At 41.8% G+C, this 15,703-nt stretch overlaps 1 long non-coding RNA gene across 1 annotated transcript; it reads left to right on the top strand.

The window, feature by feature from the left end:
- The first annotated feature begins 3,524 nt into the window (after positions 1-3,524).
- On the top strand, positions 3,525-4,718 carry LOC115486548. Its single transcript, XR_003946876.1, has 2 exons — positions 3,525-3,958; positions 4,560-4,718. It is a non-coding gene; the product is annotated as an uncharacterized LOC115486548 (long non-coding RNA).
- The last annotated feature ends 10,985 nt before the right edge of the window (positions 4,719-15,703 follow it).

The following is a 15,703-nucleotide window of genomic DNA, read 5'->3' as shown; positions in this document are numbered from 1 at the left end:
CTTATAAGGGATAAGATTTAAAACAATGTCTCTTTTATGAAGCATTAAAAGTTGCAGTGTCATGCATTCATATATAAGAATTGGCAGCCAAACTTTGTAACGTGAAAGTAATACTTTTGGCATTGTTTTTAAAGAGAATAGACTGTTTAAAATTGGGTTTTGCTTTCTAAAAGTTACGGATATATTCTAATATTGTAAAAGAAACTTTAAAATTATAGTTAAAATTGCCAGTGTTCCATCGACTGCAGCTTGCAGTTTGATCGCAAGCTCAGGATTCTTAACTTACCCATATATTGTAATTAAGATGATTACAAGAGTAATCATCTTATGAGAACGCTAATGCAGCTCCCTGCAGCCATCCAGCCATACAAAGCAAAGACAGACTTATCTGGATATATTTGTCATTGTACAGAAATTGGACCCTAATACAATCAGTTTGGCTATGGTTGCTGCCTTGCAGGGAACTACAGTACAAGCAATACTTTCACAGCACTAAGGTTATAAGGAATGTTTTAAGTGTAAATCATCTTAGGAAAGACTGTCCAAAAATTAGAGGCATAGACAGACAGTCCAATTGTTCCCCTGAAATCTGTTCTCACTTTAGGAGGGATAATATTTGGGCCAGGACTCAGGCAGTATGCTCAGATTAAGAAATATTTACATTTAAGTTAAGTGACATTTAAGTTAAGTTACAATTAAGTTACAAAGCTCAGAGCCCCCTCAGCGAGGCTTGTGTGGCTTTCTTCCTTCCTTCCTTTCTTTTTTTCTTTCTTTGTTTCTCTTTCTTTCTCTCTTTCTTCTTCTTTTTTTCTTTTTTTGCAAACCCTGCCTAGGGAAGTTGGGGGGGGGGGCTCAACTCTCCATGCCTCTGGGGAGTTATTTTTAAGCTAAAACAAAATTATTACAGATCTATCCAGGTGTTGTTCAAAATAAAGTTTAAACTTAAGATTTATGAAAGGTCAATGAGACTGTAGAACTTATAGAGGCATTACAACCTGGCCTGCCTACTCCATGTAGAATTATTATGAACTTGGAAGGTTGTTTCTTCCTTTGCATCCTGATAATTGTAAAGGATTTGCTTCTAGTGAGCTTGTGATCATTGGAAGCCTCTGGGAATGGCTAATGGCCTTATATTATGTTATTTTCTTTTTGTCTTTGCTTCAATACAAGAAGCTAGGACTTTGAATATTTCAGTGTATATTGTTTCTTATATAGAAAGTATTTTATTAGCTAATGCCTCTGAACAGAAATTTACTACAAACCTTTGCTCTTAAACAACGAACTTTAAAGTTTTGGGGAGTAGTTGTTGCTCCAGAAAAGATTCAGAGGCAATATCTTTTTCAATACTTAGGGCCTCAGTTATATCCTAGAAAAATTGTAGTACAGAAAATTTAAGAAAGAAAAGATGATTTGTTTACTTCAAATTATTTTTAAAAGCTTCCAGGAGATGTTTATTGGCTAACACCTCACCTTAAGCTCACCACAGGAGAACTTAAGCCTTTGTTGGATGTTATCAAGGGAGATGCAAATTAACTGGTGAGAAACAAAAAGCTTTGCAGAAAGTAGAGGAAGCTTCTGTAATCAATTGTTATCAATTGTAATCAATGGTAATCAAATATTAGCTTAATATTCTAGTTATTGTTACTCAATGTGCCCACAGCAATTTTTTGGCAAAAGAGAACATTAATGTGGATTCATCTTTCTTCATCTCCGAGTAAAGTTTTAACATCCTATTATGAAGCCGTTGTGGTGTTAATAGAAAAATTGTAGGATAGAATCATGAAAGTATTTTTGGAAAGAATGTCTTAAAAACCCGATGAGACGTCTATTTCTTGTCTCAAACTGCAATTTAATTGGTTATTGCAGAATATTTGGTCTATTGCATAGTAAACTTTTTAGGCAAAATTGATAATCATCCAAAAGACAAGTTGTTAAAAATTGCTTCTATGCATGCTTTTGTATTTTCTGTAAATTTATGCATGCATGCATCCCATAAAGAATACATCTGCTGTATTTAAAAACAGCCCTTCTAAGAGAGAGAAGTATATGTGATTGGATCACATGTTTATTCTTTTGAGTTTTCTCCTGCTTCAGCACAGATAAGTGAATTGTGTGCTCTAGCCAGTGCTTTGAAATGTTGAAAAGTCAAGCTTTAATTTGTATACTGATTATATGATTATAGATTACACACACACACACACACACACACACACACACACACACACACACACACTTACAACTGCTTGAAATTGTTCCTTTTTTAGATACTGCTAATTCTCAAATTTCGCAATTGTCTATGCATATACAACTCAAGTTAAGAGAAAGTACTGTTCCTTTAAAGGACTGTCTTTAGACACTTAAGAACTCATCCTGGATTGCCTGGAGAAGAACCCTTAAGACGATGCCACCCCAAATTTGTATCCCAGGCAGATTATAGGCCTCACACAAGAACAATTGGCTATATAACCTCATTCTTTACATCATCAAAATAGTAATGGCTTGAGATAATAATTTGGTATTTTTAGAGAATGTGCATATCAAATTGTAAAGACTTGTTCCCAGTGTCCTCAGTTACTGCCTGTTTCACATAATGGTGTTAATTCTCGAGGACTTATACTTAATCAATTATTGCAAATGGATACTCATATTTCTGATTTCAGAAAAATAAAATATGCACAGGTGACTATTGATACCTTTTCAGGCTTTCTAGTTGCAACTGCTCTAACAAGAGAAGCAACTAAAAATGTAATTAGTCATTGCTTATGTCAGTTTATTTTTATGCTTGGTGTTCCAAATCAGATTAAAACAGATAATGGAACTGGCTATTACAGTCAAGCATTTGAGATGTTTTGTGAACAATTTAATGTTACCCATGTTACTGAGATTTTTTTATATTTCTCAAGGACAAGGTATTGTAGAACTTTAAAACAATATCTTCTTTTTTTTTTTTTTTTTTTTTTTTTTTGGTTTTTCGAGACAGGGTTTCCTCTGTGTAGCCCTGGCTGTCCTGGAACTCACTCTGTAGACCAGGCTGGCCTCAAACTCAGAAATCCTCCTGCCTCTGCCTCCCGAGTGCTGGGATTAAAGGCATGTGCCACCACGCCCGGCTAAAACATTATCTTCTTTTTTTTATAATTTTACTTTTTTTTTTTTAAAGATTTATTTATTTATTATATGTAAGTACACTGTAGCTGTCTTCAGACACTCCAGAAGAGGGCGTCAGATCATGTTACAGATGGTTGTGAGCCACCATGTGGTTGCTGGGATTTGAACTTCGGACCTTCGGAAGAGCAGTCGGGTGCTCTTACCCACTGAGCCATCTCACCAGCCCAACATTATCTTCTTAAAAAACAAAAAAGGGGAGAATTATATCCCTGTGCACATTATTTAAATCATGCTTTTGATTTTTAAAAATTTAAAATTGGATGCCAAAGAACTCCTTGCTGAGTACCCTGACAATGTGACAGGAAAGCTGTGTTGGGTGTATATTCTTGACACACCTTTGCTTGTCTATGTCCCGGATTAGACAAGCTAAGCTCCCTTGCTTCAAGCTTTTAGACCTTGTGGAACAGAGAACATAGAGACTGTGGAAAAATCAATCAAAGGAGAATGACTTTTATAATGACTCTTCTCTTTCCTTTAATGTGACCAGTTATTCTGGCTCTTACCACTGTTTCCTGAGAAGTAACAGTTTTTCTGTTGATTCTCAAAGCCACTTCCCCCACTCCGGGTGGCCAGACCCTGGGTTTGATCATTGCTAATTTGCAACTGAATTCAGTCTCTATGACATCCCCACAGACAACCCTAACCCTGTTCCTTTTAACTTTTGATTTGTATTTCAAGTAGGTCAGTTACTTCCATACAGACTCACCTTCAGCAAAGCTCAGGTGGCTGTTATTCTTCGATATGAAGAGACGCATTGAGTGCATATTGTGGCTTTGGTCTGAATAAGAAAAAGGTGAGCAATGAGAGCTGAACTGAAGACAGAGGCATGTGCCAAGAGGCTGTGTTTGTTCATAATAAACACCAAAAGGCTGTGTTTGTGAAAAACAAACAAACAAGCTTCATGTGTTCTCCAGGATGGGTCAGAAAGAGTCCAATACATTCAGTCCTAAGACAGGCGTGGCTGCCAGTCATCATAATTCCCAGGCAGGACCATGGAGCATAAGCAAATTTTATGCCCCAGTCCAGCTAATTTTTAATAAATAAAAAGGGAGGAACTGTGCCCCCCCCATCCCAGCCTTGAGCAGGCTGGCTCAGACCTTGTTTGCCACAGTTGCTAGCTCACCTAGGGTGGAGTCTTCCTACCTAGGTAAAGTCTTTTGTCTGCCACATCTGCTGCTTCCTGAAAGAAGCCACCTGCTGAACAGCTGACCTTGTTTTCCTGACAGATCCTGACAAAGCAACCATGACCAGGAGATCCTGGCATGGTGGGGATGGGTTCTCCCCCTTTATAAGCTCAGACTCATCAGTAAACATTGGGCCTTGATCAGAGAACTTTGTCTTGGCTCATTATTTCTCTTGCCACCTTTCCCATCCATCCCCATCTTTCCTTTCAGGAACCCAGTAACCTGTGGTTGCTGGCAGCTACAATGTAGAACTCTCAGCTAGTTTTGCATCGAGCCTGCCTAGATGCTACCCTGCTGCCACCATGAAGATGATGGACTGAACCCTTGAACTTGTGAGCTAGCCCCAATTAAATGTTGTCCTTTATAAGACTTGCCTTGGTCATGGTATCTGTTCACAGTTGTAAAACCCTAACTAAGACATCAATGAAGATGAAGGTTATGAGACCAACTAAGCATTGCAAATCTAGATATGCAAACCACCAGTTACTGTTTGTTGTGTCTTATTTATACTCCCTCCAAACAACATGTGTCCTCCCACGGGTCTTTCCTCAGCCAAACACTAGATGAGTCTGTCTTAGCAAAACTCCTTGTGAGTCTATATCAGCTGACATCACTTTGCCAATTGGCCTGAGTCTGAGGAAGAGGCAAGAAGCCACCAGAATACCACCAGTTTTTTGGTGCGTTTCTTTTTATGAAGTCACAACAAACGGTGACCAATAAGGAATGGCAAGGTGTACCAATACCATCCAGCATCATCCACCATCTGTTAGGTCCTTCTTAACATCAGGCATCTTTTCATGTGTCTGCTTTAGCACAACAACCTTTCACCTGTGTCTGCTTCAGTGAAATGTTCCTTCACGACATATCTGCTCCAACAAAACACCATCTGACACAACTGATTTTCCAAAGAAACTATAAGTTTCTACTTCATATCCCCTTCTCTTTAAGAATTGGACTTTTCTCTAACAAACACAATAGAAATCATGATAAGAACCATCACATTTTAAATAAATGGCTTATGTACAATATAGTCAAACAATAGTCTAACAAAACAACCTTAAATTTCTATCAATATACAGTAATTAAACAAAAAAACCTTAAATTTCTATTAACATACAGTAATTCAAACAAAATAACTTAAAACATTTTTATCAATCCCTGATCATAACTAATAACCACCTTTCATCCTAGATGTTAACAACCATAAAACATCAAGTGACCAAAACAACCCACCCCAGCATAAGGGATTGGAACAATGGTCTTCTTATATATTTTTTTTCTTCCTATTGAATTGGGGCAAGGAATTCCTGTTTTGGGGCCCCCAAGGGGAAAAAATGGTTAGTCTGAAAAAAAGCTAACTGTAGCATTTATTGCCCCTTCTCTGTGTTTATCCAGTCCCTGTATTGTCTGTCCTGTCTTTGCATTGTCTAGTCTCTGTGCTTATCCAGTGTCTGTGTGATTGATCATCATTAGGACTAGCCTTTTTGAAGTTGATATTTTGGAGAAATCAGTAACCAAGACAGTCTGTGAATCACCTAGGCTATTTGCTTTGTGAAGACATCTATGTCCCAGATGATGAGAGGTTCTTCCTGGTCTGATCTAACCTTTATAAGTTTTGTTGGTAACCATATGTTTTCATTCCCTATAGATACATAAGCATAACCACATCCCCATCTTACACGATTGCAGGTTTCCACTCTAATGTCAACACATTCTTACAGTATATTGGTTGGCCTAGTTCCTCAGGGTTTTGTTTTGTTTTGTTTTTCCGATAACCCAGTGTCTCTCAGCTGCTGTTGTTCCTTTTTCACCAACATTTAAAAAATTGAGAGTTAACAAAACATTATTTAGACTGTCCCTGGGGTTTTTTTTTAACTCTCCCTTTTTGCTTAATAAACATCTCTTTTAAGGTTTGATTGGCTCTTCTATAACTGCTTGTCCTGTGGGATTATGTGGTATACCAGTGACATACTTTATATTTTAATATGTAAAGAATTGCTTCATCTTATTGGATACATTTGTGGGAGCATTGTCAGTTTTAATTTGTTCAGAAATCCCCATAATTGCGGTTATTTCCGATAAATGTGTAATTACACAATCAGCCTTTTCAGAACTTAAAGCAGTTGCCTATTGAAACCCTGAGTACATGTCAATGGTATGATGTATATACTTTTGTTTTCCAAATTCTGCAAAATGTAGAATATCCATCTGCTAGATGTCATTTCTGTTGGTAACCCTAGGGTTACTACCAGCAGGTAACAGAGTTTGTTTATGTAGAGAACACATAAAACATTCCCCTATCCCTTTGGTTTGTTGCCAAGTGATGGAAATTTTTTTCTTTAAACCTTTTTCATTAACACGATCTCTAACATCTTAGGGTTTCCAAGGCAATCCAGGCTTCAACTTCAGTTTCCTACAATGGCCTCACTGGGCTACCATACAGGGACATTTGTGACACATGCCTGGCCTCAGTGGCTTCTTTGGCTGTAGAGGGAGATTCCACAACCCCTTTTTGTATTCTTGACTCTAAAGCCAGAACCACGTGGTTGAAACTGCCAAATTCTGCTGCTTACTATGGCTGGAACATGGCTCCCTCATTCAAATATGTTTTCATCATTTCTGTTGTTGATGTTTTCCTACACTATTTAAGGTATCCTTTAATTTTTTTTCACAAGTTGGAAGCGTGGTCAGGTGGGATGCTTCCTTGGGGTAGCCATTCCCTTTATTCCATTTAAATCCAGGCTTTTCTTTAAACTTTTTAATCTCCTCAAGCAGTAGACTTGGCTCCCACATTACATTTTCTGGTGTTCTTTCTCTCCTAAACTGTAGATTTTGTATTTTCTTCCTTTATTAGTTTGCTCCCTTTTTATTATAGATTTGCATAAAAGTGACTACTAATAACTGCATATCAGAATCAACACTGAACTGTCTTGAAATCTCCTCTGCCAACACCATCAGTCCCAACGTCTTCCATTTAGCTTCAGATAGATTTTTGAAGCCAGCGTAAAAGGCAGCCAAAATATTGTAGGAATGGTCTCTAGGCCAATTACTAATAGTCTTTTATAGTCCAAAGTCCAAAAGCCTTTCAAACTCCTTCAGACAAAAGCATGATCAGACCTGTCATAGCAATACTCTAGTCCCTGGCACTAACTTCTGTCTTCCTTATTGTTCTATGAAGAGACACCATGACCAGAGCAATTGTTATAAATGAAAGCATCTAATTTGGGGCTTGCTTACAAATTGAGAAGGTTATTCCATTATTGTCAAGGCAGAGAGCATGGTCATAGGCTGGTATGCTGCTGGAGAAGTAGCTGAGAACTACATCCTGATCTACAAGGGTGGAGGGGGTGAGAGATCCATACTCTGGGCCTGGTATAGGCTTTTGAAACCTCAAATTCTACCCCTACTAACATGCTTCCTCCAACAAGGCCACACCTCCTAATCCTTTTAAGCCTTTCACATATATAAGTCTAAGGGGGCATCCTTGTTCAGAACACCACACATAAGGCTGATAGAGGCAGCAGCTACATGAGCAGATGTGCAGACTGGTTATAGATCTCTTCCTGAAGGCAGAACCAGATGTGGGCTCTAGAATCCAAAAATCCCCAGTGACCCTCAGACTTCCCCTCAGCTACCTCCTGAGCATTTGCTTAGTACAGGGTACTGTCTGGTTGAGTAGGATACAGAGCAACTGTTGTAGGCATACATTTTTTGTAACTTACTTTTAATAAGGTTCAACCTCTCTTCTAGCATACCACCCAGCAAAGGTAGTGGAAGAAAAAAGTTATTAGGATATGTGAGAAGTGGACCTGTTTAACAATAGTTCTTTGCGGGGCAAGCTCGATCTTCTTTCTCAGCAATTCAGTCTGTAGCAAACACCAAATTCGAACCAGCAGCTACAGTCCAATCCTCTAGGCAGTCACCACACAGGAACCAGCAAGGGCAGTTCAATCCAGAAGAGACTGCAAGGCTTGCCAATTGGCCAGGGTCACAGGAACCTCATGAGAAGTTCTTTGGTGAGTTTCTCTCTAAGGCATCACCCCACCAGTAGAGCCCAGCAAGGCAATGTAAGGCAAACCAATACATGCATATTGTTAGCGAAGAACAGCGAGGCAGAGCAAACCAAACCAATGATTCAGCTCCCACTGTCTGTGGGGTCATATTTATATTTCTTCATCATGTATCCTTTCAAACAAGTTTGAAAGTGAATCTTGTCAAAGGATGTTTTGCTGGGGCACATAGGTAAAGGAATGTCTTGCTAAAGCAGACATGTCAAAGAATGTTTTCCTGAAGCAGACACAGGTAAAAGGATGTTTTGCTATAGTAGACATGTGAAAGGATGCGTGATGAAGGAATATAAATAGGACCCCACAGGAGCTGTAGCATTGCTTTGGTTTGCTCCACCTCAGTATTCTTTGCTAAGGACATGCATGTATTGGTTCACCTTACATTGAGTTGCTGAGCTCTGTTTGTGGTGACATCTTAGAAAGTAACTCACCAAAGAACTTCTCATGAGGTTCCTGTGACTTCTTGCAGCTTCCATGGACCCTGACCAGCTGGTGAGTCTTGCGGCTTCTTCTGCATTAAACTGCCCTTACTGGTTCATGTGTGGTGACTGCCCAGAGGGCTAGACTACAGCTAATGATTTGTATTTAGTGTTTGCTACTGAACTGAACTGTTGATATCCTAACAATGAAGATCAAGCTCACCCCCATAGAACTATTTCTAAACAGTTCTACTTCCCCCATGTCCTAATAACTTTTCTCGTCCTGCTCTCTGGTGGGTGGCGGGCTAGAGGAGAGGTTCAACCCTTATTAAAATACGTTGAAAAAAAAATGGATGCCTACATCTCACTGAGCAGATAGAGTATTCCCATTTGATGAATTCAGTTTTAAGATACAAGAGGACAGGCATCACTGAGTAGGGCCCTAGAGTCAGAGGAGGCAAACACAACTATGTTGGCAACCCAGACACCTTCCCTTGGAATCCCAGACATAACTGTGAACTATATTCAGCCCATGCCACTTTTCCTATTCTCCTGGCAGAAATGCATCCTGGCCCTGTCTCCCACACTGACACTACCCAGATCCCTTTGGTCGCTGGGAGCACACACTTGCTGGGTTTTGTGTGTATGTGGCACTAGGATTGAACTTAGAGCCTTAGCATATATCAGGCAGGAACTCTACACATCCCCTCATACCCAATTTCCTTTGGAAACTCCAAGGAAAGAAACCAAAACAGAGACATTGGGCCGAATAAGTCCAGACCATCTCTGCATGTATCCCTAGGTAACAGTAGACTTGATCTCTGGCCTGAGCTCACAGTGTGATGCCTGATCAGAGAAGGTGTTTCTTAGTTAGGGTTTCATTGCTGTGAAGAGACACCATGACCAAGACAACTCTTATAAAGGAAAACATTTAACTGGGGATGCTGTACAGTGTCAGGGGTTTAGTCTATTATCATCAAAGCAGCAGAGCATGGCAGCATGCAGGGAGACATGGTGCTAGAGAAGGAGCCAAGAGTTCTACATATTGATCCACAGGCAGCAGGAGGAGAATACCCCACACTTGGAGGAGCTTGAGCATCTCTGAGGCTTCAAAGCCTGCCTCCACTGTGACACATTTCTTCTAACAAGGCCATACCTCCTAATAGTGCCACTCCTTATGGGTCAAGCATTCACACACATGAGTCTATAGGGCCATATCTGTTTAAATCACCACAGTATTACATACATTTCAAGAACAAATCTTACAAACTAAACAGGTGCTCCTTTCCCCTGCAAATACATGTCTCTGTGGAAGGAGCAAGTACTGAATCATGTTTGAAAGTCTAAGTAAGATTTAAAATGGAACTTAAGTGGCTGCCAAACTCAGTATGACATGGCTTTCTGTCTCAGGTTGGTGAGATGATTTGGGATTTGGGTGTGAGGGGAGAGAGAGACAGAGACAGAGACAGAGACAGAGAGAGACAGAGAGAAAGAGAGAGAGACAGAGAGAGAGAGAGAGAGACAGAGAGAGACAGAGAGAGAGAGAGAGAGAGAGAGAGCAGCTATGCTGACAGTAGGGTGGGGGTCACAAGGTTAAACAGGATACAGAGCCTGAGAGCTAAGAACCAGGTCCAGTAGAGGTTGAGGCCGGACAGGAAGGAGCCAGGCACATAGTTCGCAAATGCTTCTATTCTGACTAGCTAGGGTAGGACCAGTTGTCTCTGCGCTGTTGTGGCAAGACCACATGGATGGCTTCTGTCCCTGCTTTCTCAACTAAGTGGGCAGACAGAGCAGTGGGATCAGGCCCTCCATGCCATGTAGCTGCTTTCTGGTGCAGTCCTTGTGTCTGTGCTTTGATCAGCTTTGGTTTTGCTTTCTGGGAGAGTTGGGTGTATCTCCTGGCATTTGTGATTTCTTTTTTAACTAATTAAATGTTACTCTTGACAGCCATAAAGACCTTAATTCATCCAGATGTGGTGGCACATACCTTTAATCCCAGTAGAGGCAGGCGGATCTCTGTGAGTGCCAGGCCAGCCTGGTCTATACAGCAAGTTCCAGGGTATACAAGTGTGGTGGTTTGAATGAAACCAGCTCCCATAGGCTCATAGGGAGTGACACTATTTTGGTAGTTGTGGTCTTGTTGAAATAGGTGTGCCTCCTTGGAGGAAGTGTGCCACTGGGGGTGGATTTGAGGTTCCAGATGCTCAAGCCAGGCCCAGAGTCTCTCTTCCTCCTGCCAGCTGATCCAGATGTAGTATTCTCAGCTACCCACCAGTACCATGTCTGCCCGAGTGCTGCCATGCCTCCCACAATAATGATAATGGACTAAACTTCTGAACTGTAAGCCAGCCCCAATTAAATGTTGTTCTTTATAAGAGTTGCTGTGGTTGTGGTGTTTCTTCACAGAAATAGAAACTGCAAATACAACATTTGGTTATCAGGGAATGACATCACCTGAGAGGGATTAGGAAGGTGGCCTCTTTGGAGGTGTGTCACTGGGAGTGGGCTTTGAGGTCTCAAGGGCCCAGACCAAGCCCAATGTCTCTCTCTTCCTGCTGCCTGTGGATATGGCTCTAGAAATCTCAGTTCCTTCTCTAGCACCACGTCTGCCTGAATGTCTCCATGCTTCCTGCCATGCTAATAGTAGACTAAATTGTAAGCAAACCCCAATTAAATGTTTTCCTTTTTCTTTATTTTCCTGTGGTCATAGTGTTTCTTCACAGCAGACAGAACACTAAGACACCAGGACTACAGAGTGAGACTTTGTCTAAGAATAATATATAAAATAAATAAAGGCCTTGCATGCTGATATTGTCTTAATTCAAAGACCAACTGCAGTCATCCACCTGGCTCTAAGGATTCATATCTGAAGCCATCTCAACTCCTGTGATACATTTTATTTCTCCTGTGAATCCATTGGCTCAAGTATATTAGTTAGGGTTTTACTGCTGTGAACAGACACCATGACCAAGGCAAGTCTTATAAAAAAAACCAACATTTAATTGGGGCTGGCTCACAGGTTCAGAGGTTCAGTCCATTATCATCAAGGTGGGAGCATGGTAGTATCCAGGCAGGCATGGCGCAGGCAGAGCTGAGAATTCTATGTCTTCATCCAAAGGCTGCTAGTGGAAGACTGACTTCCAGGCAACTAGGGTGAGGATCTTATGCCCACACCCACAGTGACACACCTACTCTAACCAGGTCACACCTCCAAATGGTGCCACTCCCTGGTCCAAGAATATACAAACCATCAAGTAAACTTGTAAATTGTTGATGTAGAAGATGACATATTTGGAGATTTCAGATACGGCCTCAGAAAACAAGGTACCTGTTCTTTCGCTCATGTTTGGTAATGAGATCTGTTACCGAACACAACCTTCTTCATTAACGTGTTGCTATGGAGGGAATGCAGCTCCAATTTCTGAGCTATGATTACTTTTCTTTTGTTATGATAAGACATCATAACCAAGGCAACTTATTTTTTTTTTGTCTAACTTTTTACTGATTCTTTGTGGATTTCACATCATGCTCCTCAATCGCACTCATCTTCTTGCCCCACCCTTGCAACCTCCCCCCCAAAAAAGAAAAAAAGTAAAAATTAAAATCTCATCGTGGAAGCAGTAGTGTGTCCCAGTGTGTCCTGCAGCACACCCTTCTGTCCACACATCTTCACTTGCAAATGTTCAGTGCAGTGAGTCATTGGTCTGGTTCCAGGTCTCTGGCTTCTCTATACTATCAATACTGGATCCTCCCCAGGACTCTTCTCTGTTGTTGCCCTGTGTCATACAACTTTGATCCTGCAGCTTTGGATCTGCAAGGCTGGTCTCTTCAAAGGCTCCAGCAGTTCACAGATTGGGTAGATGTTGGGGTGGGCCAACTCAAAACCCTGGATCTGGGCCTGGGTAGTAGCTGAGCTGGTTTGCCTGCCAACTCTCCAGCACCTATCAGAGCCAGTTCTTTTGTGTTGCCCAGATGTGGTGGTGCAGGGCCTGATCATCCTGAGTGTTGCAGCCAATGAGAGGCTGGTCCAGTTCTTCTGTTCTCATGACCCCGAGCCAGCTCTCAGCTCTCCCACCTGCTGCAGGTGGTGAGGGGTGGGGCCAGCTCAACCATCAGCCCTCAGACATCAACACTGACCTGGGTGGCAGCCCAGACCTGGAACATGTGCCTGGCCTTTGGTGGTAACAGATCTTTGCTATTGCAGGGCCTGACCTCTCCATGGCCTTGGTGACTTTGCCAGCTACTCACATCAGGCTGTTCCTCACGACCCTCGTGTCTCCAGTTCTGCCTCTCTTTATTGTGCCCACCACCTTCTGCTTCTCCTCTTTCATCTCTCCACCACTGACTTGTAAATCATAGTGGTACCCAGGCCCTCTGGGTGTCTGGGGTTGTCTCAGGAGTGCTATGCCCTTCCCTTGCTTTGTGACACTGAACAGGGGTTGACTTGGGCGTGGTCTGTCTGAGCGATGTGACTCAGGACTGGGGGTCATCTCAGGGTTGCTTCCTGCCCAGGTTGCGTGGCACCAGGCTGCAAGGCAACTTTTTTTTTTTAAGATTTATTTATTATTATATCTAAGTACACTGTATCTGTCTTCAGATGCACCAGAAGAGGATGTCAGATATCATTACGGATGGTTGTGAGCCACCATGTGGTTGCTGGGATTTGAACCCAGGACCTTCGGAAGAGTAGTCAATGCTCTTAACCACTGAGCCATCTCTCCAGCCCAGGCAACTTATTTTTTAAAGTCATTTATTTGGACTTGAGTTTCCGAGGATTAAAATGCATTATGGCGGAACAGTAAAGGCACAAGGAGAAGAACAGCTGAGAACTGTTGAACAGGAAGCAAGGAGAGCACAGGCTGTCAAGACGCTTTTGAGGCCTCTAAGTCTACCCCAGTGACACAGCTCCTCCAACAAGGCCACTCTTAATTCTTCCCTAACGGTTCAATCAACAGGAGACCAAGTACTGAAACGTATGAGCCTATGAGGGTCATTCCAACCATCACATTCTACTCCTTGGCTCTCACACAGGCTTGAAGCTAAATCTTAATGCAATAGGTATTTAATCTGACTTCAAAAGTCCCCATAGTCTTTCAGTCTAAACACTGTTTAAAAAAATCCAAAGTTCATAATCTCTCCTGGGACTCTAGGCGGATCTCTTAACTGAAAACCCCTGTAAATCAAAATGCAGATTACATACTTCCAACATGAAATGGGATAAACCATGTATCCCACTCCAAAATCAGGGAAACTGAGGCAGAGTGAGGAAATACTGGTTCTAAGCAAGATGGAAACCTCCATCTAAGTGAGGGCAAATTCCAAATCCTGTTGCTCCATGTCTAGCCATAGGGCTTTGATGACTCTGCCCTTCCCGCTTTGCTGACTGCAACACACTGCTCTCTGGGGCTTGTTCTGCTTCCTGCCTTTGTGCATCTCTCCTTAGCAGATCTCCCACACCACAGAGTCCTCTACCACCTTGGAGTTCCAAATCCTAACCCAGGGTTCACTTCCTTCTCCCCACCTCCTTTTCTCCCTCTTGCTCTGGGCTCGTTCGCTCCCAGTCCATAGATTTTTTTTTTTTTAATTTGTTTCTCATTACGGTTGGTTGTGAGCCACCATGTGGTTGCTGGGATTTGAACTCATGACCTCCAGAAGAGCAGTCAATGCTCTTAACCGCTGAGCCATCTTCACTTTCACAGCAGCACAGCATGTTCTCTCAGGCCTCTTGCCCTCTCAAGGCCTTCATGCAGGGACTCCCTGACATCCGTAGCTCTCCTTAGCCAAGGAGAAGGATCCCACAACTCCTTTACTAGCATAACGGTCAAAGAAATTAGTCCATTACTGTTAAATTTAGCCTCAGGCAAGTTCTTAGGAAGAAGGCAGGAAGCAGTCACTCCCACCACCCACCCCCACACCCCAAATAGGGTTTCTCTGTGTAGCCCTGGCTGTCCTGGAACTCACTCTGTAGACCAGGCTGGCCTTGAACTCAGAAATTCACCTGCCTCTGCCTCCCAAGTGCTGAGATTAAAGGCATGCGCCACCACTGCCCTGCTTTTTTTTTTTTTTCAACACATTACAACAATAGTCTGTGACCCAGTGACTTATATTCTTCATGTCCTTCATGACTCTAAAGCCAGCAAGACCTGTATGACACTCCCAAGTTTGACTATCAATTTGGGGCGTAACCTGGTTCCCCTGGATCATATTTTCAGCAGCTTTGATTTGCTCCTTTTTAGGAACAGAAAATTTCCAAGACCTTTTCATTTTACAAATTGGAAGCTTATCAGGGTGGATCTCGCCCTGAGGGTACTAATCCTTTATTCAAATGAGCTATCAGCACCAGGCCTCTCCTTACTTTTATCTCTCTCAGCACAAGCCTTGGCTTCAGCATGACATTTTCTGGTGCTCGGTTTTCTTCAGACTATATACTTGGTATTTCTTTTTACCCAACTTGCTCTTTTTCATTGTAGACTTCCATAACAGCAACTACTAATAACCACACTGCTGAGTCAATCAATATTAAATTGTTTTGAAAATGCCAAAGAAATTAGTCCATTACTGTTAAATTTAGCCTCAGGCAAGTTCTTAGGAAGAAGGCAGAAAGAAGCCACTTTCTTTGCCAAAATATTACAAGAGTAGTCCCTGACCCAGTGACTTCTTACCCACTAAAACTTCTTGTGTTAGGCTTCTACGGTCCATATAGGTCTCTCATATAGGTCTTTCATATAGGCTTCTACGGTCCATATAGGTCTCTCATATAGGTCTTTCATATAGGCTTCTACGGTCCATATAGGTCTCAGGACTACTGAGTAGTTGTTGTCTTTGACTACTTTGTGAATTCTTCTTTCTTCCACCTTTCTCCACCCTT

This window comes from Mus musculus, chromosome 7 (assembly GCF_000001635.26).
Source record: "Mus musculus strain C57BL/6J chromosome 7, GRCm38.p6 C57BL/6J".
In the NCBI taxonomy this organism is placed as follows: domain Eukaryota; kingdom Metazoa; phylum Chordata; class Mammalia; order Rodentia; family Muridae; genus Mus; species Mus musculus.
This window is presented reverse-complemented; position numbering and strand designations above follow the sequence as displayed.